The sequence below is a fragment of the Syzygium oleosum genome, unplaced genomic scaffold (genome assembly GCF_021117445.2).
Source record: "Syzygium oleosum isolate NSW1041296 unplaced genomic scaffold, Sole_v2.1 Sole_v2.05, whole genome shotgun sequence".
NCBI lineage: Eukaryota > Viridiplantae > Streptophyta > Magnoliopsida > Myrtales > Myrtaceae > Syzygium > Syzygium oleosum.
Genome location: NW_026607489.1, coordinates 1,754,018 through 1,771,974, shown reverse-complemented (window position 1 = coordinate 1,771,974; position 17,957 = coordinate 1,754,018). Strand labels below are relative to the sequence as shown.

Here is a 17,957-nt window from a genome sequence, read left to right as displayed (position 1 = left end):
TAATGCCACAACATCATACTAGAAACTTCACATTTGCATCAGTTATCCAAATGCGTAAAATTTCATATTCTCTCTTTTACGATATCATAAACGCCAAAAATTATCTTTATGGTATTCGAAAGTTTATGCTTCGTTATTATCCTAGCTTGAATAGTCGCATTATAACCCATAGTATACAAGTCTATGCCGGGTACAATATCGAAGGGATTGGGTTCGAATGTAGGGTGAGAGCCATAGTGATGTAACTGGCGGCCCAATACGCCTTGATGACATCAAAAGTTGTCACGTTGTTTGGTAAACTTGATCTACCACCTATAGCATTGCATGCTGAAAGCAGCAACCGAGATTTTAGACCGCAGCTGAGGAAAATGGACGATTTTCTTCCACAAATATTACCAAGACACCCGATCAAAAGTTTTACACATCAGTTAATACTAATGATATCAATAAGTAATTACCAATCCCATGTGTGCTTTTTTCTTAATATTGATCGACTTCTGGGTGGACAAGCTTGTGCCGAGGCTCGCTGATACTGCAGCAACTCCTCGAGAAAGTTGCTTTCTCACCTGCGCAATTAGACATGAGTATCATCTTTCTTAGCTTCGGCAAACTAGAAAACAGAAACTTGATTGATTCCAGCTCTGCTTTGCAACCACCAACGCCCATCATTTCGACTACTATTACTAGTTTGAGGCAACACCTGTGGCCAATCTTCCCAAAAGATGACTGTTGAACCAGCGGTCGTCCATTCCTTGGCTTGAACCTGCACATTTTTTTTGGTCGAAGAATCTGCACATTTAACTTTCAAAGAAATGTTCTTGATCAATCTGTATGTGTATGTGATGATGATCCCCGAATCATAAACTTAATGATGCCAACTGATGACGTGATATGATGGCAATGCATTAACAAAGATATGCATCAGAAAACAAACCGTGGAGACCTGAGAATATAATGGGGCTGTCTTGTACTGACCTCAGACATTACTGCTTTCCGAAGTGGGGAACTTCTAATCAGGCACATTACCGCCAAAATCTTCTCTGTGCTACCGAACTTTATGCCACAGAAAGTCTCTCCAAATGGAGGCACCGATTAGGCAGCGTCTCCAGGACCTTTCCAAGTAGCCAAATACTGCATGTGAGGTACAAAATTGCAATGCTAAATCAGAACAAGAGCTCAGCACAATGAATACTTGGAAACCCATGTTTACAATTTCCTCAGTTACTCTAGCTGGAAGTGCACTGTACCTTGAGGAAGTAATCTTTAAGCCCAAGACTTTGAGCTTTGCGCAGATGATGGAAGAATTTGAGAAATTGCTTGAGCTGGCATCAACAAATCCACTCGTGTTTGTGGTACCGTGACAGAAACTTCCTGTAACTGACTTCAGATCAAATCGTTCGCAACTCTTAAAGTGACATCTTGAAGTGTCCCTCTTAGACCAAGGGACTGAAGATTGCGCCCTTTGACGGGGACGCGCGCAATCCTGTGCATGTTCTTCAAGTTCTATCTCTTACACATGGCACGGAAGCTAAAAATTAGAGCCTCAAGTGCATTCTGAGTCAGAAAGGAATTTTGAATATCCAATTTTTTTTTTTCCCTGAATCCTTAGAGAAGACGGGACCTTCAAAAAACACCCGTGCAGCTCCAAAGGGATCATATCCTTGCACCAAAATAAGCGAAGGAGTATCACAATGCCCTCCGTTCCAGATATTAAGGACATGTTCTTTTAGAAAGACTCTAGATAGATGAAGAGTCCAGCGGTCAATGTCGGCCCTGTTGTGGAACTCGAACCTACTTAATGGACCGGTATAAGCGAGAGGACATTGTCGATTATCTTTACCGAGCAATTGTTGATAGATGGCTGATGAAAAGAATCTCCATCGATGCATTGGTCATCAAAGACCATTTGTACCTCAACTGGCTCGATATAATACTAGTCCTGACTACGTCCTTCATGGGCAAGGATGACAGGATTTGGTCCATAATGTGACCCGGCAAATGGCTGATCTTGCCTAACTCTTCCTCCAGCATCTCTTTCGTGCCCGATTCTCTAGAATCTCAACAAGAAAAGAAATATGGAATGACCGATTAAGTTGTGTCGCGACCTACCCGTCACAATCAGGGGGAATAAACATGTAATGGTCTAAGGCTACGTTTGGTAGTTGGGATAAAATTCGGGATATGATAGATTTTATCCTATCTCGTATTTGGTGCTTGCCCAAGACAGGATAAAGTTGGATATAGAAGGGATATAACCAGGATAAAATTATCCCATGGAGGAGGTGGGATAAAGGTAGATAAGATTTCTAATATCCATAATATAAAAGTTATTTTCTTGAATAACAAACTTGTTAAATTAATAAAATTAAACTTATATTTGAATATAAATAATATTTGAATTTTAATATAAAAAATTCAAAATAACAAAAAAAAACAATAAATTCGTTTTTATTTATTCTTATTTTTATTTATATATTCATTTTTTTCTATCTTATGATATAAATTTCATATGTATATATTTATAAATACATTTAGTATTTATATTTATTACATATTTTAGGTATATTTTTATAGTTTGCTATTTAATAAAATTTTATTAGAAAATGGTGGGAGGGAAAAAAAGAAATAAAAAAGAAAATAAATAAAAAAGAGAGGCAAAAATAATAAAAAAATAAGCAAATAAAAAATGAAGTAGGTAAGAGTGTCGTGAGAGATGTTTATCATCTCCGTTTGTGCAATTTTCAGGTTCATTCACACTGATATGATATTCATAACAAATAATGGACATGGTAATATGTGAAAATATCCGGTTTTATCACTGCGATTCGCTAAATAGTAAATAGGATATAGCAAATCCCTTGAATTTTATATCCTATCATATCCTAGTTAGAAATCCAAACGACCAAACGCAGCCTAAAGGTATTTGTTGATGGATATGAACATTGATTGATTCGTTTGAAGGACAAACCAAATAGTTCATTAATCCAAGGACTGAGGTGCTCCCAACCCTCATACCTCATGCGATGAGAATTGTATAAACTATGTATTCAATTGAAGTTGCCACTAGCCATAATCAATGATTGGCTAGAAACCCTCATTGAGATGTGGGAGTGTCATCTCGATACGTACGTATAAAAAGATTCTAAGGATCGGGGACTTGATTACACTAGTAATCTAACTAGTGCCCTTTCGGTACTTACGCTTGATCACTCGTTAACTAATGCACCATGGCAGTCTATCGAGAAGCCTTAAGCTCATTTTAACCATGCTAAAAATGGAAAATAACAACCAATGTATTAAAGGTGCGCAACCAAATAATCGGCATAAAAATAAATAATCAGCGACCTAGTATTGTCTCTAAGAAAGAAAAGGCAATCAAAAGCCCTATGATAAAGTCCTAATGGCTTGTTCAATTTTTTGGAAAGTTTCCAAGGATTTTCACATTTTTTCTATTTTTCATACTAAGTCTAGAATGAAATTAACACTAAGATCTAATGAAACTAACTCAAAAACTAATTTCTAAACATTTCCTAATTTTTCTGAACTTTCGGAATTTTTCTGAATTTTTCTGAATTTTTTAACTTTTTTGATTTTTTAATGTTTTTTATTAATAAAATAAGCATTCTGGACCGGGTCCCCTGACCCGATCCGACTGGCTATCCGACCCAGCTCTCTGATCCGCCCGGGACCCCCTTTTCCTATTTCTTTTCTAATTTTTTTTTATTCTTCTATTTTCCCTCTTTTCTTTTTTTCTTCTTTTTTTGTTTCTTTTTCTTTTTCTATTTTTTCCTTGGCTTTTCTTCCCCTTTTGTTCTCTTCTGCCCAGGACGTCTTCTTCACCGGGACTCCTCTTCACGTTGTTCTCTTCCTTGACGTGCGTCTTCTCCCGAGAGTTCTCACTGAGTAGAATCACCGGCGACCACTACGCCGAACCAAAACTGACCTCCTCGACTGGCGTCGACGTCAAATCTGCTCCAACCAGATTAACGATGCTACCATCACCAAACCACCATCCTTAATCCAGCACCACCAGCCACCAAAACGCCAACGTTGACGACCGTTTTTTTTTTACTTTCCGATCACCAGACTTCCCGTGGCGACAATTAGTGCTAAAACGCAAACAAACATACATACAAGCATATGAAATGGAGATAGTGAACTAACGGTCGCAGCCTCGAACAGCGGGCCTCGAAATGCGGGCCTCTTGGATGGGGAAGGAATTCTCCGGCAGGGATACGTATACTCGCGGCCGACTTGGATAATGTGCGAATCATGGCATAAAAACGAAAGAAAATACCAAGTCCGTCGTGAAACACATATCTGAGCACAAACGGATGATGAAATGAAGATAACAAGAACAGATTTTGATGGTAATAATCTCGGCTCTCATTCAGGCATTTTGTCAAACAGGTGGTGTGCGAGCCTGGATACGGGTTTTAGGTTGAGGTTTCAAGGCGGTTTTCGGCTTAAAGATGATGTTTAAAGGTCTAAAAGACGTATCCCGCTACAAATGTGTTTCCGTTTGCGAAAAAACAAGTTTAAAAATCAACACGGTCAGATTCGGGGCTCTAAGTTTGTACTGTTTCATTGGAGCATTTTGTCAAACACGTAAGGTGCGACTAAGAAATGGAGATACAGGTTCCATTTTGACACAGTTCAGGGCACCAACTCGACATATAACGAATAAAACAACCTTTTTGAGTGTCCAGCAAGTGTAAGTATCCATCGACGGGGCCGGGCAATCACCGAATAGACTTGGTGTGCCCGGCATCCGAGATGCAGGGGAAAAACAGAGGAAGAGTACGAGTCCTACCTGATTTGTGGCCACGAGAAGAACGATCGACGGCAGCGAGGGGGAGTCAACAGAAGTAATGACGAAGAAGACGGAGGAGCCGACAATACTATAGCAACAGGAAATGAGATGAATCTGTGGAGCTTGGCTACGATTCACGGCCGGAAAGTTGGGGCGGTTTTCCGGCAAGGATATGTGAGCGACTGGAAAGGGAGAGGAGATTTGCCGGCTATCCTCGTCGGTAGAGGAGCCGGAGCGCTCTCCTCTTCTCTCAAACCCCTCTCCTTTCCTCTGTTCCTCTCCTCTCACTCCCAGTTCCTTTATACCCGGCCGGTGCCTCCCTTTTTTCTGGACCAAGGACGGTGCATGCCTGACGTCTGCCCTTCGACGCTGCGCGAGGCCTCCTTCAGCATCAGACCGTTTCGCTTCCTTTTCCCCTTTTTTCTTTTTGTCCTTTTCTTCCTTTGTCATTCCTTGCGGGACGTGGAGGGGAATCACGGCCGAGTGCAGGGCCGAGTGGCCGAGGGAGGGCCCCCGGCCAAGTCCTGGATGCTGGGCCGTGTGCCCCGGGCATACTTGGTCATGTGGCCGGGAGACCGGGCCACGACCAAGTACCCAGGCCCAGGCGAGCCAACACTGAACACACACGAGCCCAAGTGGAAAAATAAAGAGAAAATAGAGAAAGATTAAGGAGGGTTCGGGTTGATATAAAAATAAAAGGGAGATAGATTAAGGTTTGGGGTTGCCGGGCCGAGGCGAGCCGGCTTTCTCTCTAATAATTAAATTTTTTGTTAAAAAAAATTTATTTCCTAATGACTTTGTCTCTCCTAATTTAGCCCATTTGTCATTTAAGCGTTGATTTAACGAGGTAGGCAAAATTAGATGTCAACAAATTGAAAATTGTACATCGTAACAAATCTACCAAATACATTCGCAAAAGAAAGAAGATAAACTGACCAATGGACTAGGTTATCTTGATTGCATCATGTGCATTTGCAACATGGATTATATATATATAATCAATTGCGACTAACTAGGTAGTAGTGCTCACAGAGAAATGCGTTGATTCTTGAAGTAACTGAATTATTCTTGATTAAGGATTTCGACTGACTTCTGCACCAATCTGTATTCAGTCAACGTTTGAGAGAGAGAGAGAGAGAGAGAGAGAGAGAGAGAGAGAGAGAGAGAGGGGAGAGATGTAAGTGCAATTATATGGAACAAAGGGAAGTGCAAAATGTGGGGAAAAGTGCCATAAAAGTCCTAAACCTTTTGTATTAGTGCCAATTTAGTCCTAAACCTTTTTTTTGTGCCAATTCAGTCCTAAACCTTTTATTTTTGTGCCAATTTAGTCCTTCCGGCCAATTTTTACCGGAATTTGCCGATGTGGACGCCTGCCGGCCGGCGACCGGTCACCGGCGCCGACGTAGACAAATTAAATAATATTTTAATATTTTTTTGATTTTTGATTTTTTCCTTTTTTTTCTTTTTTTTTTCACTTTTTTTTTGGGTTTTTCCTTCCTCTGGCCGGTGAGCTCGACCTCGCCGGCCACTGGGGAGGGCAGCCTGGCCCGGCAAGGCCGAGCCTCACCATGGTCGGGCGAGGCCCGACCTCGCCAGATCCGGCGAGGTCGGGCCTCCCCCGACCATGGCGAGGCTCGAGCTCTCGCCGTGGCCTCCGACAAGGGCTCGAGCCTCGCCATGGTCGGGGGAGGCCCGACCTCGGCCGGATCTGGCGAGGTCGGGCCTCGCCGGCGGCTGGGCGAGGCTCGACCTCGCTAAATCCAGCGAGGTCGGGCCTCACCCGACCATGGCGAGGCTCGGTCTCGCCGGCGAGGCCGCCCTCTCCAAAGGGCCGGGCGAGGTCGAGCCGCCGCCCTCGGGCCCGGGCAGGTCGCCGGACTTGGCGACCGGCCGCAGGAAGGAGAAACCCAAAAAAAAAGTGGAAAAAAAAAGGAAAAAAATAAAAATTCAAAAAAATATTAAAAATATTATTTAATTTGTCCACGTCAGCGCCACGTCGGTGCCGGTGACCGGTCGTTGGCCGGCAGGCGTCCACGTCGGCAAATTCCGATAAAAATTGGCCGGAAGGACTAAATTGGCACAAAAACAAAAGGTTTAGGACTGAATTGGCACCAATTTAAAAGGTTTAGGACTGAATTGGCACCAAAAAAAGGTTTAGGACTAAATTGGCACTAATATAAAAGGTTTAGGACTTTTATGGCACTTTTCCCGCAAAATGTGGGAAGGGAAGTAGTGAAGTGGAGAGACGGGGAAACAACGATTTTTAACATAACACTAAGGTGAATGTGTCAATCAGGTACAAATTTGGGAATTTTGATATAAAAAAAGTTTGAGGTAAACATGTCACAATGAGTATAATTCGGAGTTTTTTGTGAGTTTGGAGTTTTTGTGGCTTTTACCCTTTTTGCTACTATATTTTTGTTTTTCTGTTTTGGGTCTACAACCACAGTCCAACCTACCCAAGTTTAAGTTATTAATTTTCTCTCTCACATGTGTTGAGAATTACTACGAAATTACTCGAATTATAAGCGTGTCCGGTCCTTCGCTCAATGAGAATATCTAGATTCTAATTGTCACCTGTGTGTAATCTCGACAGCTCCAGAAACACCAATTTATATGTTTTGGTCAAGTGCCAACCGTCAATTCCCTCTGTCGCGTTGAAATTGACTCCTGAAATTAGCATGCATCTTCCAGACGAAGTGTCTACTCAAGCCACCCAACTGTCGTTCAATTCGCATGGACATAAGGACAAGAAGTGGTTGGTGTTGCTCGAGTGACCATAGGTTCGAACCCATACTTCTTCTTATGTTATACAGTGAAGGGAAACCTGCGATACTTGCTAAAAATTAGCTTTCCATTGCATTCTCACTGTCCCATAGCAAATGCCATCCCATCTGGACCCACACCCTTGTCTACATAAGAATGAGAATGTCAATATCTGCATTTCATTGCCACTCAATTCATTCCGGGTTTCATAAGTTCTTATACTCAATCCTTGCATTTTCTCATTAAAGAGGAAAAATTACTTGCAACATGTTGATATCAGCTTAAATTGTTGAGCGTAATCCATTATGAACCGTCCATTTTTCCACAACAGAAACGGCAAAACTGACCTTCAGAGCTGATTCCCAATCACACAGTACCAGCGACAGCAACTAACTGTTAGTTTCACACCAAATTTTTTTTAATAGCTCGGATTATGCATTCACGGGATCAAGAAAGATCAATTCAGCTTCTGCCGATGCTTGCGGAAACCGCAGCAACTCCCTGAGCAACTTCCCATCCGCACTTCTGGATTTAGGCTTAATTCTCATGTTTTGTAATCCCGTCAAACGATAAAGCAGAAACTTGATGAAGCGAAGCTCTGGTTGGCCACCAGAAATGTCATTCAGTGATGCAACTCTCACTTCTTGGAAGCAAGATGACTGGTGATCTTCCCAAGAGTTGGCTGCTGTTCCAACTGCCGTCTGTTCCCCGGTGCATTTCTCGAAAATCAAATGGTAATCACCGAAAATCAAACTCAATAATTAAAAGCACCAAGGTAACATGATGATACCTGAAAAGAAAATCAAATCAAACTATATCTAACATATATTCTAAAACTTGATGCATCACCCTTCGAATACACATTTATCTTTCTTTAAATGATGAACGTTTTCGCCAAATAGAATAGGATACGTTGAATTGTTTCATTATTATGTAAAATCCACTTAGACTATAGTGACAGGTCATTGAAATTATCCCGCTAAACACTAATCTCGACGATCATACTCACCTGAAAGCCTACTTGTTTCAATCGGGGAGAGCTTCGGATCAGGCACATAACAATCAATATCTCCTCCATATTATTGAAATCTATGCATGTGAAGAGGTACTTCAAACGAACCAGTGAATTGGGCAGTGTATGCAGAACATTTCCAACAGCCAAATACTGCACATATCAGCCAAAATCAAGCGTCAATAGATACCAATGATTTAGTAATTGAACCAACATATTATCATCCCAAAAATAATAATAACGAATTTCAGAATCTATATGCTCAAAATGTAACTTCAGTGAGTACTTTAGAAGCTTGAGAATCCGAATTCTAGGCGGATTTCGGAAGATTTTATGCAAATTGCTCAGGTTGGCATCGTTGGCTCCACGTCTATTGGCAATATCACCATAGACATCTACCATAACCAACTTCAAACAGTCCATATCACCGATATCGACATCCGGAAAAGCTCCTCCAAGGTAGAGATACTCGTGGTTGTGAGATTTGATGTTAACTCGCGTAATCCCCTCTATGTTAATCAAAATTAGAAGATTTAGTAGGGGACAGTGAGAGATCAGAGCCTCAAGCCCATCCGGAGACAGCTGAACGTGCTTGAGAAGAAAATTCTCAAGTTCTTGAATCCTTCAAACGTTGACTGGATTTTCACTAAACAATTGAAGAGTTCCACATGAATAAGTCCTGGCAATTGAATAAGGAGGTGGGAATCTTGTAATACTGCCCTTTCCAGATGTCGAGTATGATTTCTTTGATGGACATAGATGAAGAATCCATTGGTCAATGTCACTCGTGGTGCAAAATTCTTTGTGAGAGAGCATGAACTTCTATATGGGGCCAGTATGAAGTAAGAGGACCTTATCAATTATCTTCACCAAGTTTTCATGCAGAGATGCTTGAAGAGAAGGAACTCCCCTGGCACTAGTACATTGGTCATCAAACCCAAGTTCTGGTAGAGAGGACCATTTGTACCTCCACTTTCTCGACAAAATACTAGTCTTGACTGCATCCTTAATCAGCAAGTATGACAGAATTTGGTCAGTTATGTGATCCGGTAACTGGCTTATCTTGTCCGATTCTTTCATCGTTCTCTTTTTCATATGTGATACTCTGGAATTTCCAACAAATAGTGATGCAGAAAAAACAGGTCAACTTGATAAATTAGAAAACCCTAATGATTCTACGTTAAAATAGGAAATATACAAACTAACAAGGAATCTAACCTACTAAATCTGAAATATTTATATGGATGATTACTCAAAATTGAAGAGAAATAACCTAATATCCTGATTTAATTTGTAAAATAAGAAGACAAGGAAATAAATAAATAATTGTGGCAAAGAAAATGTAGCTTCGCATCGAATAGCATCAGAAATCAACTTTTGGTCTTTTTTGGCTATCAATTAGAATTCCATTAATTGCATGGTTTACTAGAAGCAACTGCTATGGTTCCCTCCCGAAATCTCGTGGGACTCATGTGGAGACGTGAAATCCAAGGAGCCAATGAAGTGTTTGACCCTCTTGACAAGTTATAAGACTCCTTTCCAAGAAGCATGTAACAGGGTGTTCCGCCCTTTTCTCAGCTCCGTTGCCTTTTTAAATGCGTAAATACAAAAAGTAATCAATTTGGGAGAAATGAAAACATTGGGTTAATGGCGTTGCCCATCTCATGAAAAGGAACCGTCCTGATAGTGATGTAGAAAGAATAGAGCACTCAAGTTGCTTATTGTATGTAGACGTATATGCGTCACATCAAGATGCGTAGCAAACTTGTATGAGCATTTGTTATCCCATTATTGTCTTACAAGTAAACCAACTCGAGAAAGAGCACAAATGCATATGAGGATACAATTGGATAGTATTTATCGAGTTTTTTTAGAAAAATATCCAACTTTTTTTTAATCCAATGGACAGGTCTCAAGATATCGCCCTTTCTAATCACATCTTATCAAGTGATGGTATCACAAAGATGCGCTCACAAGATTTTCATACTTTAGAAACCATATCGATTAGAAATATGACGAAACAGACTGCAACTTTTTAGTATAAAATGTTTGTGTGGCTCCTTTCCAGACAGGCGACACCCCACTCTAGACAATTTCTTCAAGATTTTTCATGAAAGTAAAGCTAGGTTGATCAATGTCCCATGGAAAATATACATACAGAGAGACTGACAGAAGATGAATGAAGAGGATTCTCATTTCTTTGAGTAATGCACAAACTCTGTATCACAATCTATTCAAGTTCCACACAGCATAGTAAAACAATTGCAGTAACTCCTTATTCCGTATCGAAGATCACCTCCGCTCGCGCCGAGGCTCGCTGGAACCGCAATAACTGCCTAAGCAACTTGCCTTCTCCGCACGTGGAGTTAGGCCAGATCGTCATAGTTGGCAGGTTTGGCGAACTAGTTAGTAGAAACTTAAATGAATTCCTGCTCTAGCTCACTGCCAGAAATTCCACCCATCAATACATCTGTAAGTTGTTCTAGGCAACACAAGTGGTTGTCTTCCCAAAAGTCGGCAATTGTCCCACTCCGTGTAGTCTGTTGAGGCCCGGCACAAGACTCTGTTTTTACAGATTAAAGAGCAACTTTAACATAAAGATGCATAGAGAGAGTGCTTAATCCGGTCGATTTATCACGAGATGCAAACAGCTTCATTTGTCTATTTCCTTTATGCATTATGATCCCCAGATTAAGATATGGTTTTTACTTTGTTGACTGAAACAAATTACTATACTGTCATACATTCTGAGAATGTACTCTTTAATCACTATAAAGTACAGACTAGCTCCCTTTGTCATCAAATTCAATGAGTAAAAGCACCAAGGTAATCTGTTGATCACCAAAATAGAACAAATCAAATTATAATTATCATATATTTTAAACCATGATACAGAGAAAGGCATCACTCTTCTCACACGTTGATAAATGATGAACAATCTCGCTAAAAACAAAAGGATTCGGCGATTTGTTCCATTATGATATGACAGACCATTGTACTTCAAGTTTGGTTCACTATGTGCTTCAATTTTTTTGCCAAGCAATAAGAAAATTTGGACAAAAGCACACAAATAACTAAATAAGATCTGTGATGATAATTTCGAAGAAACACTAGATTAGTCCGCTAAACACTACTCAATGATCATTCTCACCAGAAAGTTTACTTGTTCCGACTGAGGAGAGCTTCTCATTAGGCACATAACAGTCAAAATCTCCTCCACATTATTGAAGTCTATGCATGTGATGAGGTACTTCAAATGAACAAATGCATTAGGCAGTGTCTGTGGAACCTTTCCAATAGCAAAATACTGCACAAATTAGCCAAAATCAAGCCTTAATAGATACCAATGATTTAATAATAAAACCAACAAATTTTCATCCAAAAAATAATGGTGAATAGAGTCCTAGCAAATTTCAGGATCTATGCGCTTAAAAACGTACCTTGAGTGAGTAATTTATGAGCATGAGACTCTGAATTTGGGACAGATGTTGGAAAAATTTGGGCAAATTGCTTAGGTTGGCATCGCTGGATCCACGTTTGTTAGCAATACCATCATAGAAATGTACCATGACAAACTTCAAACAGTTCATATCATCGAAAGCGACGTCCAAAGCGACGTCTTGAAAAGCTCACACTCAAGGTTGGGAGCTTTAATGTTGACTCGTGTAATCCCCTGTAGGTTCCTCAACGTTAAGGCTGCGTTTGGTCGTCCGGATTTCTAAACAGGATAGGACTGGATAGAATAGGATAAGAAATCCTGGGATTTCTTTATATCCTGTCCACTGTTTGGTGGACTACGGATTTAAAGTAGGATAGGATAATTTTTATTTTATTTTTTTGCTATTCACGGGTCTGGAGGAGTCAGTGAAGGAAAAAAAGTCGAAATTTTTTTTTGGTGAAAGCGCACAAGGTGTGGGGATGAAGATGACGGCGAGTGGAGTGTAGAGTTTTCGGAAAAATAGGCATTAAAAATCTTATCCGGGTCTATCCCACCCTCCCCCCCGGATTTTTTTATCCGGGCTATATCCAGTTTATATCCGATCTTATCCTATCCTGGACCACCACCAAACACAGGATAGGATAAAACATATCATATCCTGGCTTTTATCCGGTCAACCAAACGCAGCCTAAATGTTTTAGAAGGGGACAGCGAGAAATAAGAGCCTCAAGTCCGTCCCGAGATAGCTCAACGTGATCGAGAAGCAGCCTGTTCAAGTTCTTGAATCCTTCAAACTTCCACGGGATTTTCACAAAACAATTAATGAGATCCAAATGAATCAAGTCTTGGCAATTGAATAAGGAGGTGGGAATTTTGTAATTATGCCCATTCCAGACGTGGAGTATAATTTGTTGGATGGAAACTCTGGATAGATAAAGAATCCAATGGTCAATGTCACTCGTGGCGCAAAATCCTTTGTGAGCAAGCTCGAACTTTTGCAGTGGGCCAGTATTGTAACATCCTGAATTTTGACCCGCTATCGGAACCAGTAAAGCGTATATTAATTCTCGTGTGATTTTAGTGAGTCTCGCCCGGACTTGATCAATCACGGGATACTAACCAAATGGGAAAGGCTAAATAGGAACAGGTACGTGGACCGAGAAAGACGATCGCGATTGGACACTGATTTCGAGAAACGTCGAGGGAATATCTTGAGCCAATATGGGCCGATCTTAGGAAGATAATGGATTTGATATAGTTAGTAACGTACGATTGGATCGCGGGTGATTCCGCACGACCGAAAGTACGCCTGACAAACAAATCCCAAATTATATCCGAATGATCGCGACCCCCGGTACTAGTGAAAATCTCTCACCTTCTCTCGAGATTTGAGACTATCGAGACTCGGACAGTCTTAGGTCGATACGCGTAACACCTAAATGGCCACCCGTTAGTGAGAGATCCTAAGATTTCCAAACGACCTATTTTGATCGCGATATTGAGCCGAACTCCGATATCAAAATTTCAAGGGTAATTATGACTATTTTGTAGGACGGACGTCATTTTATAGTGGCCAAGTAAGTTTGGGACAAGAACGGCTGAAAATAGGAATTTCGACAAAAATTGGGAAAATTACGGTTTTGCCCCCGTGGGCACCGGGGCGGGATTCGGAGGCCGTTTGAGGTTATTTTTCGCGGCCAAGGTCATTTTGGAGTGGCCACGTACATTTAGAGTGGTTTTGGACAAAAACGGGAATTTCGGCAAAAATTGGAAAAATACTATTATTTTATTCCCGGGACTTCGCAGGCGATTTTCGAAGGCGTAGAAAGTGAATTTCGCGAATCCGACACCGTATTAAGTCTCCCATGAACATATAGGACCGGTATGGACAAAAATTGAAATTTCGGTCCGGGATCGGAAAATTACGAAAATGCCCCTAGGCCATTTTAATTTATTCCGAAATTTGGATAAATTTTGGGGACTAACTAAGGTTAAGTGGACCAAACCAGACCTGGTCAGCCTTGGTTAGGGGCATTTGACCATCTCACCCTTGCATTATTGGAGAGGAGTGAACCTAAGCCATTGGATTCAAGGGCAAATTGTCCAAACCCTTGGATTGTTGACACTTGGATTCCACTCACCCAAGTTTGACCACTTTTGACTTGTTTCTTCTCTCTCCTCAGTCCCTCTCAGCTCACGTTCTCTCTCCCCCAGCCAGCCTTCACGATCGTCCTCTTCACACCGCTCCTCTGTCATTCTGCTCCGCCGGCCACTGTCATGAACAGCCGCGCCGCCGGAGCTGCTGACCTCAGGTCGCCGCGCAGCACCCCCTGGCACCGCCCCAGCCTTCGTCGACCAGCCCCACCCTCTGGACCGTCCGCCCCACAGCAGCTGTTCCAGGCGAGAGAGAGAGAGAAACGCCGCCGGTCTTCACCTCGCCGGCACCGCGCCGCCGTCCACTGCCGTGCGCCGCCCTCATCGACCACCTCACCCTCACCGTCTCTCTCTCCACCATCCTCAGCCCGTACGCCCAGCAGCTCCCCTGTTCCGGTTGGGTGTGTGGCCGTGAATCACACCGGCGCCGCCGTGACCGCCGGCTTGCCACCGGAGCGCCGCCGTCGATTCTCACCGCGTGTCGGTAATCGACCGCCCGCTCCCGTCGCCTCGAGTCGATTTTAGGCGAGTATAAACCCCTAAACCCTTAATTAGTTTATTTGTGCATTTTAGAGGGTAATTAGGGGGTTAATTAAGCCTAATCATGGTCTAGATATGCCCAATGTTGTGTGGGGTGATTAGGGGACCTAATTAGTGCCTAATGAGATGATTTAATGGTGGATTAAGGCCCAAAACAGCCCTTGTTCTGGTACTGTTCACAAAGCACCGAAAATGTGCATATTTGTCTAAGTTTTGGCACAAATTGAATTCAATGATTCAAGGCTTGGAACTAAATAATTAAGGTGTTAATTAGGCTCATTTGAGGCTTAATTAGGTGTATTTGGTGGTTGGATGTTTAGGGTAAGTGATTAGGCCCTAATGAGATGGTTTAAAGGTGGTTTAGTACCTAAATGTGAATTATTCCTGGTACTGTTCATGGGGCTCCGAAATTGTGTAAAATTGTCTAAGTGTGGCACTAATTAAGTTCAAGTACTAATGACTTGGAAGTGGACATTTTGGGGATTATTTAGGCTTATTTGAAGCTTAAGTAAGTGTATTTGGTTGTTGGGTGATTGGGGTTAAGATTAGAGCCTAATGAGGGTGTTTAATTGTGGTTTAGTGGGCAAAATGTGTCCTCCCCTGGTACTGTTCATTGAGTACCGAATTTGTGCAATTTATCCAAGTTGAATACTTAGTTGAGTCATTGGTTGATGACAAGGAATTAGGCATTTTTAGAGGTTACTTAGGACTTATATAAATCCTATCTTGTGACCCCGTACCAATGAGAATGAGGACTAAGTTTGATTTACCCAAGGCGGGCCTTAGGTGCATTACATTGAATTGTAATAAAGGTGCGAATCAATGTCGAGTGGATTGGGTGAGAACGGAAGTAAATTGATTGTCTTGAGGATGGGTTGAATGCGTCTAAGTCGAGAATGAGTATGCTTGGTATATTAGTGTGGGCGATTAACCTTGAGTGCCTTGGCTTGTATTCATCTCTCGTGACGTTGATTGATCAATATTGGACGCATTGATGTACATGTTTGAAGTGATTGAAATTGTGGCCTTCGGGTCGGGCCTCCGGGTCGAGATAAATTGTGGCCTTCGGGTCGGGCCTTCGGGTCGGGAGAAATTGTGGCCTTCGGGTCGGGCCTTCGGGTCGGGAGAAATTGTGGCCTTCGGGTCGGGCCTTCGGGTCGGGAGAAATTGTGGCCTTCGGGTCGGGCCTTCGGGTCGAGATAAATTGTGGCCTTCGGGTCGTGGCCTTCGGGTCGATTTAAGTGAATATGTTTAATATTGATATGAAAAGTCTAACCTGCAGGGCAGAGTAGTGAATTGGGCTGTGGGCCCGGGTGAGCTTATATTGATTGTTATACTGATTTATTTATCTATTTATGTGTTTTATTTACCCTCTGGAGGTGCACATTAGCCTAGTTTAGGATTAGTGGTTTTTACTTGCTGAGTTTTCTCACGGTTGTGGTAAAACCGACTTTTCAGATCTCCCGCCATGAACTTTGACGACGCACCGTTACGCTTTGGGATTCCCCACCATATAGAGCGTACGCTGACCGTGCACCCCATGGGGAACGGGGAGAAGTACTATAGACACTATGCTTTAGTATGGGTAGACGTAGGCTTAGCTCACTTTGAGACTCACGAGTACCTAGCCTGGTGTTTCCGGGATCGTTATGGAGTAGAGTTCGGTCCCATCAGGTCCGCCGACGTTCCGTTTGTGGGAGAGGGTCTGCTAGATATTCAATGTCCAGACGGTGATATAGTAGATGTCAATATGGAGGGCAATCCTGATTCTGAGGTTGAGTACGAGATTGTGGAAGAAGAGGAAGAGCACGAGGAGCTTGGTGGATTAGCTTTTGAGCCGGAGATAGTCGATCCAGCTCCAGAGCAGGTGGACGCAGAAGCCCCTGAGCCTATGGACGTAGACGAGTACGAAGAACAAGACCCTGAGCCAGAGATAGAGTTGGAGGCCATGAGTTCTGAGGAGGATCAAGAGCGACTCGAGAGTTCTTCGGAGTCGTCGGGTTCTGATCCTGACTGGGTACCGTAGGTTAGATATCAGCATAGGAGTGAGGGTCGACACTTTTTGACCGTACCCCTCCGGTAGTTAGTTTGACACCCCTAGGTCACTGATCCCTTTTTGTTCGTGGCCTTTTGATGTACCTTTTTGTTTATAGACGGATAATGTATACGGGGGTTTAATCAATCGTAATTTATTTTTCTCTTGCCACCCGTGGTTGCTTTTAAATTGTCTGGGTGTATATGTATATGTATATTTATTACTTATACGTCGTTTCTGCATGTGGCGTGTTTTCTCTGATTTGGGTTTTCGGGTCGGTGCCGTAACCTGGGAGCGTCGCGCTACTATTTCGACCTATAAGCGGGATGCTCATGCTTCGTGGGGTACGGGGCGTGACAAGTATGAAGCAAGAGGACCTTATCAATTATCTTCACCAAGTTTTGCGGAGATAGTTGATGAAAAGTTCCACTGGCCCTGGTACATTGGTCATCAAACACAAGTTGTGGAAGAGAGCACCATTTGTACCTCCACTTTCTCGACAAAATACTAGTCCTAACTGCATCCTTAATCAGCAAGCGTGACAGGATTTGGTTGGTTATGTGCCCTACTAATTGGCTTATCTTGTCTGAGTGTTTCATCCTTCTCTTTTTCATCTAAGATACTATGAAATTTCCAACAAATAGTGATGCAGTAGAAATGGATATACCCGGTAAATTGGAAAAACTCTAATGAAATTATAAGTTTAAAATACGAAATATACAAAAAAATCTAATCTATTAAATCTTAAATATCTTTCGACCCAAAAAAAATCTTAAATATCTAAATGGATGACTACTAAAAATTGAAGAGAAATCGCCTAATATCATAACTTAATTTGTAAAATAATAAGACAAGGAAATTAGTGAAATTTGTAGTAAAGAAAATGTACCCTCAGCATCCAAAAGTATTAGAAATCAACTTTTGCTCTCTTTTGGCCATTATTGTATGCAAACGTATATGCGTCACATAAAGATGCGGAGCAAACCTGTATGAGCATTTGTCATCTCATTATTGTCTTATAAGTAAACGAACTAGAGAAAGTGCACGAATGAAAATGACGGAACAAAGACGACGATAAAACCTCCAATGATCACTTTGAAGCGAGGATTCGATTTCAGATACTTTACTTAACAGACCTTCAACGTAGATACCACTTAGATCAGTCTTTTATTGCGGACCTCAATCCAATATTTGTAAG

The 17,957-nt window shown here is 41.9% G+C and overlaps 1 long non-coding RNA gene and 2 pseudogenes across 1 annotated transcript; all 3 read right to left on the bottom strand.

Moving 5' to 3' along the window:
• Positions 1-360: 360 nt before the first annotated feature.
• LOC130138113 (uncharacterized) lies at positions 361-1,134 on the bottom strand. The gene is made up of 3 exons (XR_008816527.1): positions 976-1,134; positions 701-789; positions 361-566 (listed from the first exon to the last, which is right to left on the bottom strand). It is a non-coding gene; the product is annotated as an uncharacterized LOC130138113 (long non-coding RNA).
• A 6,876-nt stretch (positions 1,135-8,010) lies between these two features.
• Positions 8,011-9,671, bottom strand: LOC115680838 (F-box/FBD/LRR-repeat protein At1g13570-like; annotated as a pseudogene).
• Positions 9,672-10,866: 1,195 nt separating this feature from the next.
• Positions 10,867-17,373, bottom strand: LOC115680837 (F-box/FBD/LRR-repeat protein At1g13570-like; annotated as a pseudogene).
• Positions 17,374-17,957: the final 584 nt, after the last annotated feature.